Here is a 13,561-nt window from a genome sequence, read left to right on the forward strand (position 1 = left end):
GGACCTACATTTTATTTCTCCAATGAGAACATTCTAACGCATTTTGGTATTTCCTCTTAAAATGCTTTGTTCTGTTTTTTATTTTTTATTTTTTTTTAATTTTTTTATTAAATCATAACTGTATACAATGATATGATTATGGGGCATCATACACTCACTTCATAAACCATTTGACACATTTTTATCCCAGTGGTTAACATAGCCTTTCCGGCGTTATCTCAGTTACTGTGCCAAAACATTTACATTCTACATTTACCAAGTTTCGCAAATACCCCTGTAATATGCACCACAGGTGTGATCCCACCGATTCCCCTCCCTCTACCCACCCCCCCCTTTCCCACTTCCCCCTATTGTTAAGTTGTAGCTGGGTTATAGCTTTCATGTGAGAGTCCCAAATTAGTTTCATAATAGGGCTGTGTACATTGGGTATTTTTTCTTCCATTCTTGGGATACTTTACTAAGAAGAATATGTTCCAGCTCCATCCATGTAAACATGAAAGAGGTAAAGTCTCCATCTTTCTTTAAGGCTGCATAGTATTCCATAGTATACATATACCACAATTTATTAATCCATTCGTGGATCGATGGGCACTTGGGCTTTTTCCATGACTTAGCTATTATGAATTGGGCTGCAATAAACATTCTGGTACAAATATCTTTGTTATGTTGTGATTTTTGGTCTTCTGGGTATATGCCCAGCAGAGGAATTACAGGATTGAATGGCAGATCTATTTTTAGATCTCTGAGTGTTCTCCATATATCTTTCCAAAAGGAATGTATTAATTTGCATTCCCACCAGCAGTGCAGAAGTGTTCCCTTTTCTCCGCATCCACGCCAACATCTCTGGTCTTGAGATTTTGTGATATAGGCTAGTCTCATTGGAGTTAGATGATATCTCAAAGTAGTTTTGATTTGCATTTCTCTGATGATTAAAGATGATGAGCATTTTTTCATATGTCTGAAGGCCGTGCGCCTGTCTTCTGTTCTGTTTTTTAAAATAGGTTTATGTATACATATTTACACATTCGTTTCCCAATCCTCCTAGGAAGGTTGTTGAACCTAGAGAGTGTAATTGAGACTGGACTCTTCCTGGCATGGCTGAAGGGACAGTCACTGTAGGGCAATGTGATGCATTTATTATACTGCTCTGCTGCTTTGTGTGCTATTCTAACTAACTCCTCCAGTGCAGAGGCAACCAAAGCTAGTCCTTATAACTCCAGGACTCCCTATGAGGGATGGGCAAAGTGCTGCGCTCATGGAAGAAATATTTCCTTTTTTGACTTGGCTTTAAGTTGTATTATGATCAAAAATGGGAGAAGCACTTGTGGTTAATTCAACAACTCCATTAGTGAAAGGACCTTCAGAAATGTGTCCAAACTTTTCACTATATAAATAGTGAAACTTCTCGGATGGGAAAAATGACTCGCTCCAACTCAAATTGTAAGAGCCAAGTGTCACTTATTCATCCTCTTGTGGACAAATAATTCTAAGCAGGGTTTTCTGAATCATTGTTATTATCCTTGGACTGCTAATGGTTGTTACTCACTGGTCAGGGTCTCACATTTTAATATAAAAAGAACCTGATGGATGGGACTGGTAACCCAAGGTCCTTGGAAGGGGTTTAGTGTGTGACACATACTGATACATCAAGTTCTTGACGTTGCATGAATTATTTTATGTGTGGGGAGTATGTGTGCATTTTGTTTTGTTTTTAGGGAGGGGAATCTGTTTAATCCTGCATTTTCTTGGCTGGATAAGATAATCTTGAATATAATAATTTATTGGCTATTTTTCCAGAAGTCCATACCCAGGGCCCCAACATCATCTAGAGTAGCTACATCCTATCACTCAACTCATCTGGTCTCTGACTCCTTCTGACACGGCTCACCAAGGATGACTCCACTCTCACACCGCTCAGCTTCGCGGGACCCCATTTCTGCTTCATCCACACAAGCGTGCTTTGAATATTTGCTCTGTAATAGAAATGTGTTTGTGATTTTAGTGTTTTATTAGGAGACCCATTGGGTTTGGGTTCCTTCTATCTACTAGTAGGGATGTTGTCAATTTACTTGGAACAAAAAGATAACTCTGTTCTCTGTAAAACATAATTTGTATGTGCTAGGATTTGATCACACTTCCCTACTGTGAATTTGCAGCCCTGAATGACTGTCACAATTTTTATTAATCAGAACTCAGTAGCGTTCTAAGTTCCTTCTTTGCCTCAATCTTAGCACCTGGGAGTTCTCCAGAAGGAAGCGCCACATGGGCCCTGGGCTGAAAACCTTTACAGAATCACATGAACCCTCAGCTAGTTTGGCCTTCTTTTTACTCCCATTCTAAAGTGGGGAGTAATCTGATACAAAAAATCTACCCAGGAGAATAGAAATTGGAGAGTGTTTTATGCAAAGGAGGCCCTCAAGGTGGAAGGAGCCGGTTTTCATTGCTGTCAATGGGGTCTGTTTTAATGCTCCACTGAGGTTCTTTCTGAGGGCACATTAGGGTCGATTAGACTCCAGGGTGTTGTGAGGGGGAGGTCAAGTTGGAGCAGAAGCAGGGGGCACTGCATGGCAGAGCGGGAAAGCGGGGGAACTAGGGTCAGATGCGCCGGTCAGTGCTGAACTACCTTGAGGGGGAACAGCCCGTCCCCCACCCTGGCTCTGGAGAACCAAACTCTGCCACTGGGAGGATCCTACCTGCTACTCCCTGAGGGCCAGTGGAGCACTGTGGGCTTCAGGGGACCTGTGGACTTCTCAGAGTTAAAGCTATAGTTCTCGAGTTGGGGTGCTAGACTGAGCATGTCAGCAGACTTGCGCTGAGCCGGGACAGCAGGGAAGGATCCTGCTGGTTATTACATGACCACATTTATCGGTAGAAAATCATGGCGAGTCGACCATGTGGGAGAGCTGATTGCCAGTGTCAGCCCCATTCTGACCCATCTAGGGTGAAGACCCCAGGTCCTCCCTACACCACAGGGGCAGAGTGACAGTCCCCAGAATTCCTTGCAGTAAAGCTCCAGGGCAGATTTCCTCATGACAGGCACTAAGGCATGATTTAGGTGGGCAGAGGCAGAGTTAGTACTGTTACGCTCTGGTGGTGGTGGTGGGTGGGCAGGTGGGTGGGCTCTGGCCTCTGCATGGGAGCCTTGGCCATAGCCTGCAGGTGTCATCCCCGGATGACCAGTCTTGTGGCTGCTGGCAGGTGTCATGACCAGTGGTCCTGAGACTCCTTCAACTTCCTGATCCTCTGAGAGGGGGCAGAGTCTGAGAGCTGGAGGGAGCACCCGGCTGCTTGGTACCAACTCTTCCGAGGGTTGTCAGCCTGGATCTCCCCCTTTGTTTCGAATACTCGGAGTGTATTTTTCTGTCCGTGCCTGACCTCTACCAGGAGGGGCACACACATGCACAGGAGTCCATGAGTGTGAAAGAAAGGGAAAGATCAAATTTTTCTAAGAGACGGAGGCCTGAGGTGGGCTTTGGACGAGTGTTCCACTCAGTAAGGTAGTTATTTGGGGGGCAGAGACCCTATCAGAATTTCCATGCAGTTGCCACTTCATTGGAAAAAGTATTTATTATCATAACACATGCTTATATTTGAAATGCTAAGAAAAAGCAAAACAAAATGACTCAGGATATTATTTTATTAATTCAAATTCTTGAAACGTAAAGCTCTACAAAATCTTGTTGGAAGCCGCACTTAGAAGGAAGAAGTGATTCTTAAGGATTTGAAGGACAGAGGGCCGAGGTGGAATTGCCGACTCTCCACTGAGCTCGTGAGGGGGGAGTCCCTTACCTCTTGGGGGCTCCTGGCTGCCGTTGTCTGAAGCAGCTCTGACTCATCAACGGCAGCTTGCGGCAGGCCCTGTCCCCACTGCGGGGACCTTTCTCCCTGAGTGCTCAGCACGTCTGATCTGCTGCATGTTTTATTGCTCTGCTCTCCTGTGTGTCTCGCCCCACGGAGGTCCACGAAGGTGGGTGTGTTCACTGCTGTGTCCTCATCCACTAAAGGACTTGGCACCCAGAATGTGCTCGATGAGTACTTGTTGAGTAACTGAGCCCTGCTGCTCAGACGGAACCACAGCTGCTGGATAGTGTCTTTCCTTCTAAGCACACACATATTTAGTGTAGTTCTAGAGTGGGATCTCGGACTCTTGTCCCCCACACATGTAGCCAGAAGGATTGCGTCTCAATGCCAAAAAACTGAAGATGCACATTTTTTCCCCAAGGACTTTCGGGGTGGAGGGATGAGTGACTGCAGCAGGGCGTCTCGGGGTGGAGGGGAGGAGTGGGCGTCTAGCAAACATGAGGTTAGTTTTCTGGCTTTGCTTCTTAGTGGGACTCTGCCAGAGCCTGAAAAGATAAAGGTGCAGCAGTAAAGAATAAAATATAGTAACATACTCAGCATCACTGAAATGCCGGAAATATGCCCTGTTATGAGACACAGCCACGCAGTCAATGGATGCCTATTTCACCTTAGAAGGTGGCCACCTGGCCTCTCAGGCTGGTCAGCCCCAGGGCTGGGCACCCTGTGTCTGGAGCAGTCAGTGGTGTCCCCTGAGCAGGCCCAGCAGGAGCAGAGGCCTTGACAGGCTCTGTCCTACAGCCAACTGGATCCTGTTTCCAAACAACAGCCTGTGTGTGTTCTCAGGCACACAGGGGACCCTGTGGAGACTTTGTGAATGGGGTGGGAAGCAGAGCTGCTGCAGAGCCTGGACACTGGGCTTTCTCTGCTCTCTGGCTGGAGTACCTGGGGACATCACAGCAAGACATGTGCTGGGGCTGCTGCCTCTACCTCCGTGGTGGCAGGTGCAGGCAGATACCCTGTCCTCACCCTGCTCCCCACTGCCAGCTGCCATGAGGACTTCCAGCGCGGTGGCTGCTCTGCTGGGAAGTATCACGCTGCTTCGGCGCTTGGTTCTCATTAAAGATCTTTGTCAAACAGTACTGTTTGGCTCTAAATCGGTAGTAGATGCAACTTGTAATTGGACATCATTCAAATAGTCCCCAACAGCCCTGCCCAAGAGAACTTTCTGTGCTGTGCGGGGCTATGTGTGATGGAAAAACTGAATTTGAAAGTTTGTTTAGTTTTAATACAAATTTGAAAGTTTAGTAGCCACAGATGGAGGTAGGGGTCTGGAATACGCTCCATACTTTTTAAAGACCGTCATCTAAAAGGAAACACAACATTTATTTATTTTATTTTTTATTATTGAGTCATTTGTACATATCCTTGGTTAACAGCAGCCTAGGAGACATCTGCCTGAGATCTTCTGTTTCTGTGCTGTGGGAGCACTAACCACGTGAAGACTTTGAGGACTGATCCTAGATATTTAGGAAAAGGACTTTTTTTTTTCATTTTATTAAAGGGATAGGTTTCCTTGCAAATTAAGAAAGTGGCCACAGAATATAGAAATTGTTATGACTCAGAGTTCTCCAGAGAAGCAGAAGAGTTGGTTTGCATAACTGTAGAGGCTGAGAGTCCCAGGATCTGCCATCTGCAAGCTGGAGACCCAGGACAGCCAGCGGGATGATTTCAGTGTGAGTTCAAAGGCCTGGGGCCAGCGGAGCTGATGGTTTAAGTTCAAGTCCAAGGGCAGGAGAAGACCAATGCCCCAGCTCACGCAGACAGGTAGGAAGCCAAAGAGGTGACTTCCTCTCTCCTCTCCCTTTCCATTCTTTTTTTTTTTTGTAGAGACAGAGTCTCACTTTATGGCCCTCTGTAGAGTGCCGTGGCCTCACACGGCTCACAGCAACCTCCAACTCCTGGGCCTAAGCGATTCTCTTGCCTCAGCCTCCCGAGTAGCTGGGACTACAGGCGCCTGCTCCCCTTCTGTTGTTAGCCCTCAGCAGACTGGGTGATGCCGCCCACAAGGGAAGTGCCGTCTGCACATTATGGTCCACTGACTCCTCCTTCTAAGTACCAGTCTCATCCAGGAACACCCAGACACATGCAGAAAAAATGTTTGATCTGAGCATGCCATGGCATGGTCAAGGTGACAGGCTGAACTTCACACCATATCTCCGTGTGCTGGCGAGAGGTGGATGCTCTGGGGGTGCTGGACCTGTCCCCACACCTCAACGATAGCACCAGAGCCTGGGCCATAATGTGGTCCAGAGGAGATGCCCAGTGCGGGCCTCCAACTGGCCAGTCACCCTCTGATGTCACCTCATCCTCACTGCTTAGAATTGTTTTTTCAAAAATCACTGGTCCTCCCTGTACCTAACAAGACAGGTGCAGCTTGTTAAATTACCCCTTTGACCAAGTACCTTGCTAGATGTTTCACTGTGTATCATTTTATTTTGCATTTAATTCATCTTGGCCATGAGTACTGTTTTCATCCTTAGTTCACAGATGAATAGCTGAGTCACTCTCCTCTGGTCCCACAGCTAGACTGGGGCGCTTGGTCTTGGACTGACTCTTCTTCTGTATCCACACTGCCATCAAAGCCGCTCTCAAAGCAGCTTGATGAAGGGCAGGGAACGTGGTTTGACACACTTACTTGAAGTGAGGGAACTCTTCTTAAGTGGCAAAATATCAATTAAGGTAGTCTTTCCCCCCTCCCCCCCAAAAGCATATATCCATTTGGGCCTTTGTCTTCCATTTTATAGAATAAGTATTTAAAATTATACCTCCTTCCCGGTTCTCTTTTGAGTACTTTTGTTGTCTTTGAGGGATTTGTCAAGAGACTTGCTTCTGCCTGTAGGCTGTCTAGGAAGAAACCCTTCATTGCTCATGGAGTCTGGCTGGTAGAGAGGAGAAACTGAAGTATCTTCTGGATGATCTGAGTGTGAGAAGCTGGTCCTCTGGGCGTACATGTCACGTTTGGTCCAGGCTTTGCTCATCCGTCAGAATGCCAGAGCCAGAGCGAGCCTTCTGCAGCTGTGCAATGAAAGTGGTAGCAGCCAGAGTCGACGGGAGGCAGAAGAGCAGGGCAATGACATTTCTCCAGCAGTCCTGGCCCAGGAGTTGTGGCAGGTTGTGTGGTTATTGACAATGAGCAGAGGATTCTGTTGAGAAAAGGCATTGCGAGAGACTCTGATGTGGTGTCTTTGTTTTGAAGATGTACTCAGGTTACCTTGGTCTTCGGTTGAGGGAGAAATGATTGTGATCCTCTGAGCTTCCTCAGAACAGATTCTGGGTGGTGCCTTCAAAAGGCCAACAGGCGTCTTCTGTGCAGAGCTAGGGGCCAGGCTCTGGGAGCCACATGCTCTGTGGCAGGCAGAGAGATGACAGCTCGTGAGCACAGCTCTATTTCAACAAAGCCGCTAACACAGACAGCAGAGTCCACTTCATCTGCAGGCCACGCAGTTTGCTGACTCTGGTCATTGATTTCAAATCTTCTTTTTCTTCATTTTTGCTATTGTATTTTTCAGTTCTAAAATTTCCATTTAGGTTTTCTTTCAAGCCTCATTATTTCTTTGTTAAGACTGCCAATTTATTTTTTAAAATTTGTTTCAAAACAGTAATTGTTTATGGAAACATTTTCTTCTTCTTCTTTTTTTTTTTTGTGTGTTTTTTTTTTTTGGGGGGGGGGGTTTGAACCGGCCACCTCCAGCATATGGGGCCGGCAGCCTACTCCTTTGAGCCACAGGCGCCACCCATAGAAACGTTTTCATACCAATTGCTTTAACTACCTTCGTCATATAATTCTATCATCTGAGCTGTCTTGGTGTGGGCACGTGTTAATTGTCTTTCCTTATTTCAGGTGAGATTTTTTGGTTCTTGGTTTCCTAGTGAAGTGTTTTCCTTGAAATCCAGGCATCCTCAGCATCATGTTGGAGAGTCAGGGTCATGGTTCGGCCTTCTGTAAGAGTCAGCCTCTTCTGACACCTGCTTGTTACTCACAGGTGGAAGGGGAATTCCGGGTTCCCCCACTTGGCCCTGGCTGACAAGGGCAGGGGTGCCAAAGCTTCACTGCTACTTGGGTGACACTGCAGTGACCCATGGACACAGCAGAGAGTAACCTAATTCCCACTGTGCAGTGGTGGCTGCCCTGCCTGTCCACAAACTCTACTCTAGTGCGGAAAAGTGCCTCTTTACCACCAAATAAGGAGGGAAGTTCAGGCTCCTGGAACTTATTACTGCCAAGCAGTGATGAACATCCCCACTCTCCACTCTGCCTTCTCTGACACCACCCTGGTGGAGGGTTCAGGGTGTTTTGTCACAGACTGGTGAGGTGCAAGTCTAGGCCCACCACTCTCCCCCTGCTGGTGGTTGCAGTGGTGGAGCTGCCTTTTTTTTTTCTGTTTGCCTGGAATATAGCACTTACTGTCTGAAAGGTTTTTGTCTTATTAGGCTGCATCTTACCTGGTCTCTTGGAATTCAGCGTGCTGACTTCTCCAGGACTCAGTCTGAGCTACAGGAGACATACAGGAAACTCAGGGATGTCATTTATGTGTTGTTCCCTGGCTCCTGAGGGCCCCAGCCAATCTGTCTTTGCCCCACCTTTCAAAGTATACTTGTTACAGGGTTAAAATTAAGCCAAAGTGCTACTACAACCTCATAGTAACAATGTAACAATCGTAGAAAGCTTAACTTGCAACCTCACAGTAACAATGCAACGGTCCTAGGGAGCGCAACTTGCAGGGGCTACTGCAGCCTCACGGTAACAAAGTAACAATCCTAGGAAGTTTAATTTGCAACCTCACAGTAACAATGTAACAGTTCTAGGAAGCTCAACTTGCAGGGGCTACTGCAGCCTCGCAGTAACAATGTAACAGTCCTAGGAAGCTCAACTTGCAGGGGCTACTGCAGCCTCACAGTAACAATGTAACAGTCCTAGGAAGCTCAGCTTGCAGGGGCTGCAGCCTCACAGTAACAATGTAACAGTCCTAGGAAGCTCAACTTGCAGGGGCTGCAGCCTCACAGTAACAATGTAACAGTCCTAGGAAGCTCAACTTGCAGGGGCCACTGCAGCCTCACAGTAACAATGTAACAGTCCTAGGAAGCTCAACTTGCAGGGGCCACTGCAGCCTCACAGTAACAATGTAACAGTCCTAGGAAGCTCAACTTGCAGGGGCAGCAGCCTCACAGTAACAATGTAACAGTCCTAGGAAGTTCAACTTGCAGGGGCTACTGCAGCCTCACAGTAACAAAGTAACAATCCTAGGAAGCTTAACTTGCATGTGTATTTGTGCTGGCTCATTTTCTTCTCCATGTGGGGATTGCTCAGTGTTTAGAAGGTAAATGATAGAGAAAATGCAACATCAGATCAGCTGAGGCACCAGGGGCCTGTGGAAACAGTGGGGCACAGGTCATGAAGACTCTGATTAGCTAAACAACTGCGTACCTATAAAAGGCCCAAACTTCTCTCAACAGGAGGATTGTGGTTCTTTAAGATGAGAGTCTGCCAGCTTCCTCACGTGCTGCAAATTAATCTTCCTTTCCTTTCTCCTCAGTCTGCTTGTTCTCATTTTTTCTTCTGACATTGGAAACAGGTGTTGAGCTTTCAGTATCATACTCATTACTTTTGTATATAATATCCAGCTAAAAGCTGCAGTTAGTAGAAAAACCTGTACTTGGGGAAAAGTACATTCACTGCATTTTTGGAGAATGCATTTCACATATCCATTTAATTCCATTAATTTCCCTCTAATCATTGATTTAGATGAATCCTAGAAATTATTATGTTTTATATTATCATTCAGATGAAAATATTTTCCCTTCTTTTTTGATTTCTTATTAAACCTGTGAATTATCTAGAAATAATTTACAAATATTTGGGGATTTTCTAGATATCTTTTGCTATTCACTTCAATTTAGTTATTCACTTCAAATATAGTTAAAACATTCTAATTTTATTATTTTATTGCTCTTGAATTTGTTGGGATTTGTTTTATGATATAGCACATGGTCTATTTTATTTAATGTTCTATGTGCACTTGAAAAGTATTAATATATTCTGATGTCACTGGATGTAACAAATGCCAATTGTGCCAAGTTGGTTAATGGTGTTGTTCAAGAAATTAAACATTCAAATTTAAATTTAAAGAATATAAATGATGAAATGGTGGCTTTACCCAGAAGAACTGGGTTTCCTTGATTTGAAGCAGTTGGGGGGAGACATTAAGGTCTCTTTAACGCATATTCCCTGCGCTGCCAGGAAGCTCTCTCTACAAGAGTTCCACGGTCAGGTCAGATGAAATTCCACCCTCTTAGCTCACCTCCATGCTTCCTGGATCTCTCAGCCCTCATCACTCCCCCCCCTACACAGAGACCACTATTCTGCTCTTTTTAATAATTTACGGGTCTTTACACTCCTGTGTTCCTCTCTTCCAGGTCTTCACACAGGCTGCTTTGCTTGCCTAGAGGGACTTTCCCATCAGAGAACACACCCTTCAAAAGCCTGTTTGGAAGAGGCTTCTGATGCTCCCTGAGCAGAGACTTTGTTTTGCTATTCCCCTGTATTATGTGGTAAGTGCCTCACTGTGGAACCTCAGCAGATAAGCTAATAAAGTCTCCAGCTGTGCTGGGCACTGTGGGTGGGGCAGTGGGCAGTGGGGACAGGACTCCCAAGTGAGTAACATGTGGTTCCTGCCTCTGGGGGGTTGCAGCCCAACCTTCTCACTACTCTGTGGTGGGGTTTTTAGTACATGTTGCTATTTATCACTAGATTGCTTCCTACACCTAATGATACATACTTTCTAATGTTTCTATTCCAAGCATCAAGCATCAGGCAAGCTTAAATGTTTGACAAATCAATTTATTCTAAGAATAGGACCTTTACTCTTGAGAACTAGCTAACATCAGTGGTGGATTTGGGGATGTGGGTGTGATGAAATCCCAGCCACACTGTTTATATCCTCAGGAATTAAAAGTAATTCCTCTGGGTTCTGAAATTATACCTATAGGCATGCACTATAGGAGCTTATTTCAGAGATTAGTTAATCTAGTATTTCCAAAAATGTGTGTATAGGATTAATGGAATACAAGGTGATTTTTTTTTTGGTGGTAGATGGATGAATTTTTAACATTATATATTTTTAGTGTATATTAGAAAAACATAAAAGCATACCCATAATTTCCCAAATATTATCAATTGACAAGTGTGTAAGCATAAAGGCAGACTGTAGATATTTATGTTTTAAGAAAATGGAATAGCTAATACAAAGCAACAGTAGAAAGCCCAAAGGAGGTATGTGAGTGAGAACAGTTTACTCATTATACAGACTACCAAACCAAGATGAGGAAGTTTTGCTCAAAGTCCTAGGGCTTGAGAGTGGCTGGGCAGGAATTAGGTCTCTGACCACACCACCCTGGTCTCCAGCTGGAGAACTTTCTGGGTTGTGTTCCTCACTCCAGGTGGCTTCAGGGGAGGACAGACTGCAGAGGCGGAATGTGGGTGTGGGCACCAGGTGGCCTTTTTGGAGCTGTGGAAGAGTGTGGGGAAGGAAGAGGAAACCAGAGGGAACAGAGAGGCTGGGTGTGATAATGGGCCTTCAGTTCAGGCTGGCTGCTGACCCCAGTGGGTGGCCTCTCCCCGGGCTGGTGCTTCTCTCTGGGGCTGGGGTAGAAGCTTCAGTTTAAGAGCGGCTGCTGCCCATAGTTGCACATTAATGCCAGGGGACCCTGGTATCATGAAAGGGCCAAGTAAGGTGTTTTCTTTTTACTCTTTTGCTATTCAGACAGTGTCTCTTTTTAACTTTGCTGCACCATGTAGTGCTGTTGGTGTCTTTGGACTGGAGAGTGTTTCCATCTTTCTGTAGGGCTTTTCTCCTGGGACTGGATTGGGAGAGAGAGAAGGAAAGAATCCCACTGTCCTCTACATGGTGCCCCACCCAGCCTGCCACAGACTGCGGCAAAGAGCAAGCCTGGCCCTATCCAGAGCTCGTTCTGAGGAGAATCTGACCTCCTCGCAGGGACCTGAGAGCCATCTTTGTGCTGAAGTTGGCTGGTTGTCCTTGGAGTGAATGTTGTGTTGGTTCCCTGCCTTCCTTGGATGGCTGGGTCATTCCTGCTAGGACTCAAAGGAGAAAAGCTGGTCCTCCAGGCTCTAACCAGAGATCACTCCATTTTTCTTTAACTTTTTCAACAAATGTGCATTAAGCACCTGTGTGTTTGCTGGTATCCAGGGTCCTAGAGGTGTGGTAGAGAGAAAGCAGGCAATCTCCCTGCCCCCTTACCTTGCCCTGGGGAGGTGCCATCACAGAAATAAATGCATGGATAAAGGGGTCAGCCATGACAGGTGAGCTGGAGGGTGACACAGGCCCGTTTAGTGGGTAGGCAGGGCAGAGAAGACCCCCAGGGGAAGTGACTGTGGGTTGTGACCTGTGGAATAAGGGGGCACCCACACGATAAGGGTGGGATACAGCCCTCTCGCCACAGCCAGCAAGTGCAAGGAATTTAGGGTGGGAGGGAGGTTGGTGCCTTTCTGAAGGCCAGCATGGCTGGAGCATGGTTGTGCTGAGTGGTGGGAAGGAGGCTCTGGAGAGGCAGGACCCAGGGCATGCTGGCCCCTGTAGACCCTGGGAAGGTTGTTGGACTATCTTGGAAGAATGGCCAGAAGGCTCTGAAAAGTGCTCAAGGAGGAGGTGGCCACTGTGCTGCCCCCGGGACAGCTCAATTTCAAACATCAGAATGGTGAGTTTGAGGCTGGGTCATCCTGTCCACTGTGTCCTGCTGGCTTTGGAGTAATATTGTCATTTTGTAAAATAACTCTAACAATGTATGAATGAATCTGGTTGATGATACAGAGTTTGGCTTGAAACAACTCTAATGAGCACTTTGCTTTAGATCCAATATGAGAAAACAGGTTTGTCTTTTGCAAACCACTACGAGGTCTTCCTTCTCTTTAGCAGAAAGGATCATAGAACTGCCCCTGGCTTCCCTTCCCCCTCGGTGGTCCATGTGTTCAGGGTAAAATCTGTTGCCCTACAAGTAGCCATGGTGTCGCCTTCAGGATCTGAATATTCTCTCTTTTTCCTATTATTGGTCTTGACTTCCATTTGGAAAAAATATATAGTCTTCTTGTTCTTGAGTTTTTCCAGATCTTTTCTGGCACAAATAATTTTTTAAACACTTATTTCTCCTAATGGTCCTCTTAATCAATATGTTGTCCTGTGGCTCAGGCAAGAGTCCCTTCCATCCTCTGGTTTCCCAAGTCCCCACCTTTGAGCCCAGGGATGTCCCCTGTCCTCCAGGAGCTCTGCCAGGTCCTGCTGCTCCTGCTGCTCCTACAGCTAAGGAGAGAACCACCTGCTTAGTCTGGGGCCAAGATCTGCCTTGCATTTTCATTAAATAATTTCTTGTGTGTTAGTTTTTTCTCTCTAATTAGATTATGTTTGGAAAGTCAGGGACCAGAATTTAATAAGAGTACTATTGACTGAGCACCTATTCAGTGCTAGGTCTTTATAAAAATGTGCTTCCTGATGTTCATAGTTCACCTATGCTTCTATTTATATATAAGGATGCTGAAGCTTGGAAGTTGACTCCAGACTGCAAGTAGACAGAGCCAGCATTCACACCCCTCTGGCTCCAAGGCCTGTGTCCCTGGAGCCGCACTCATCCTTATATTTCTGGGCTCGCCATGGGCTCCCCAAAACAACTGCCTCCCATATTCCCACAG

This window comes from Nycticebus coucang, chromosome 23, assembly GCF_027406575.1.
Source record: "Nycticebus coucang isolate mNycCou1 chromosome 23, mNycCou1.pri, whole genome shotgun sequence".
NCBI classification, from domain to species: Eukaryota; Metazoa; Chordata; class Mammalia; order Primates; family Lorisidae; genus Nycticebus; species Nycticebus coucang.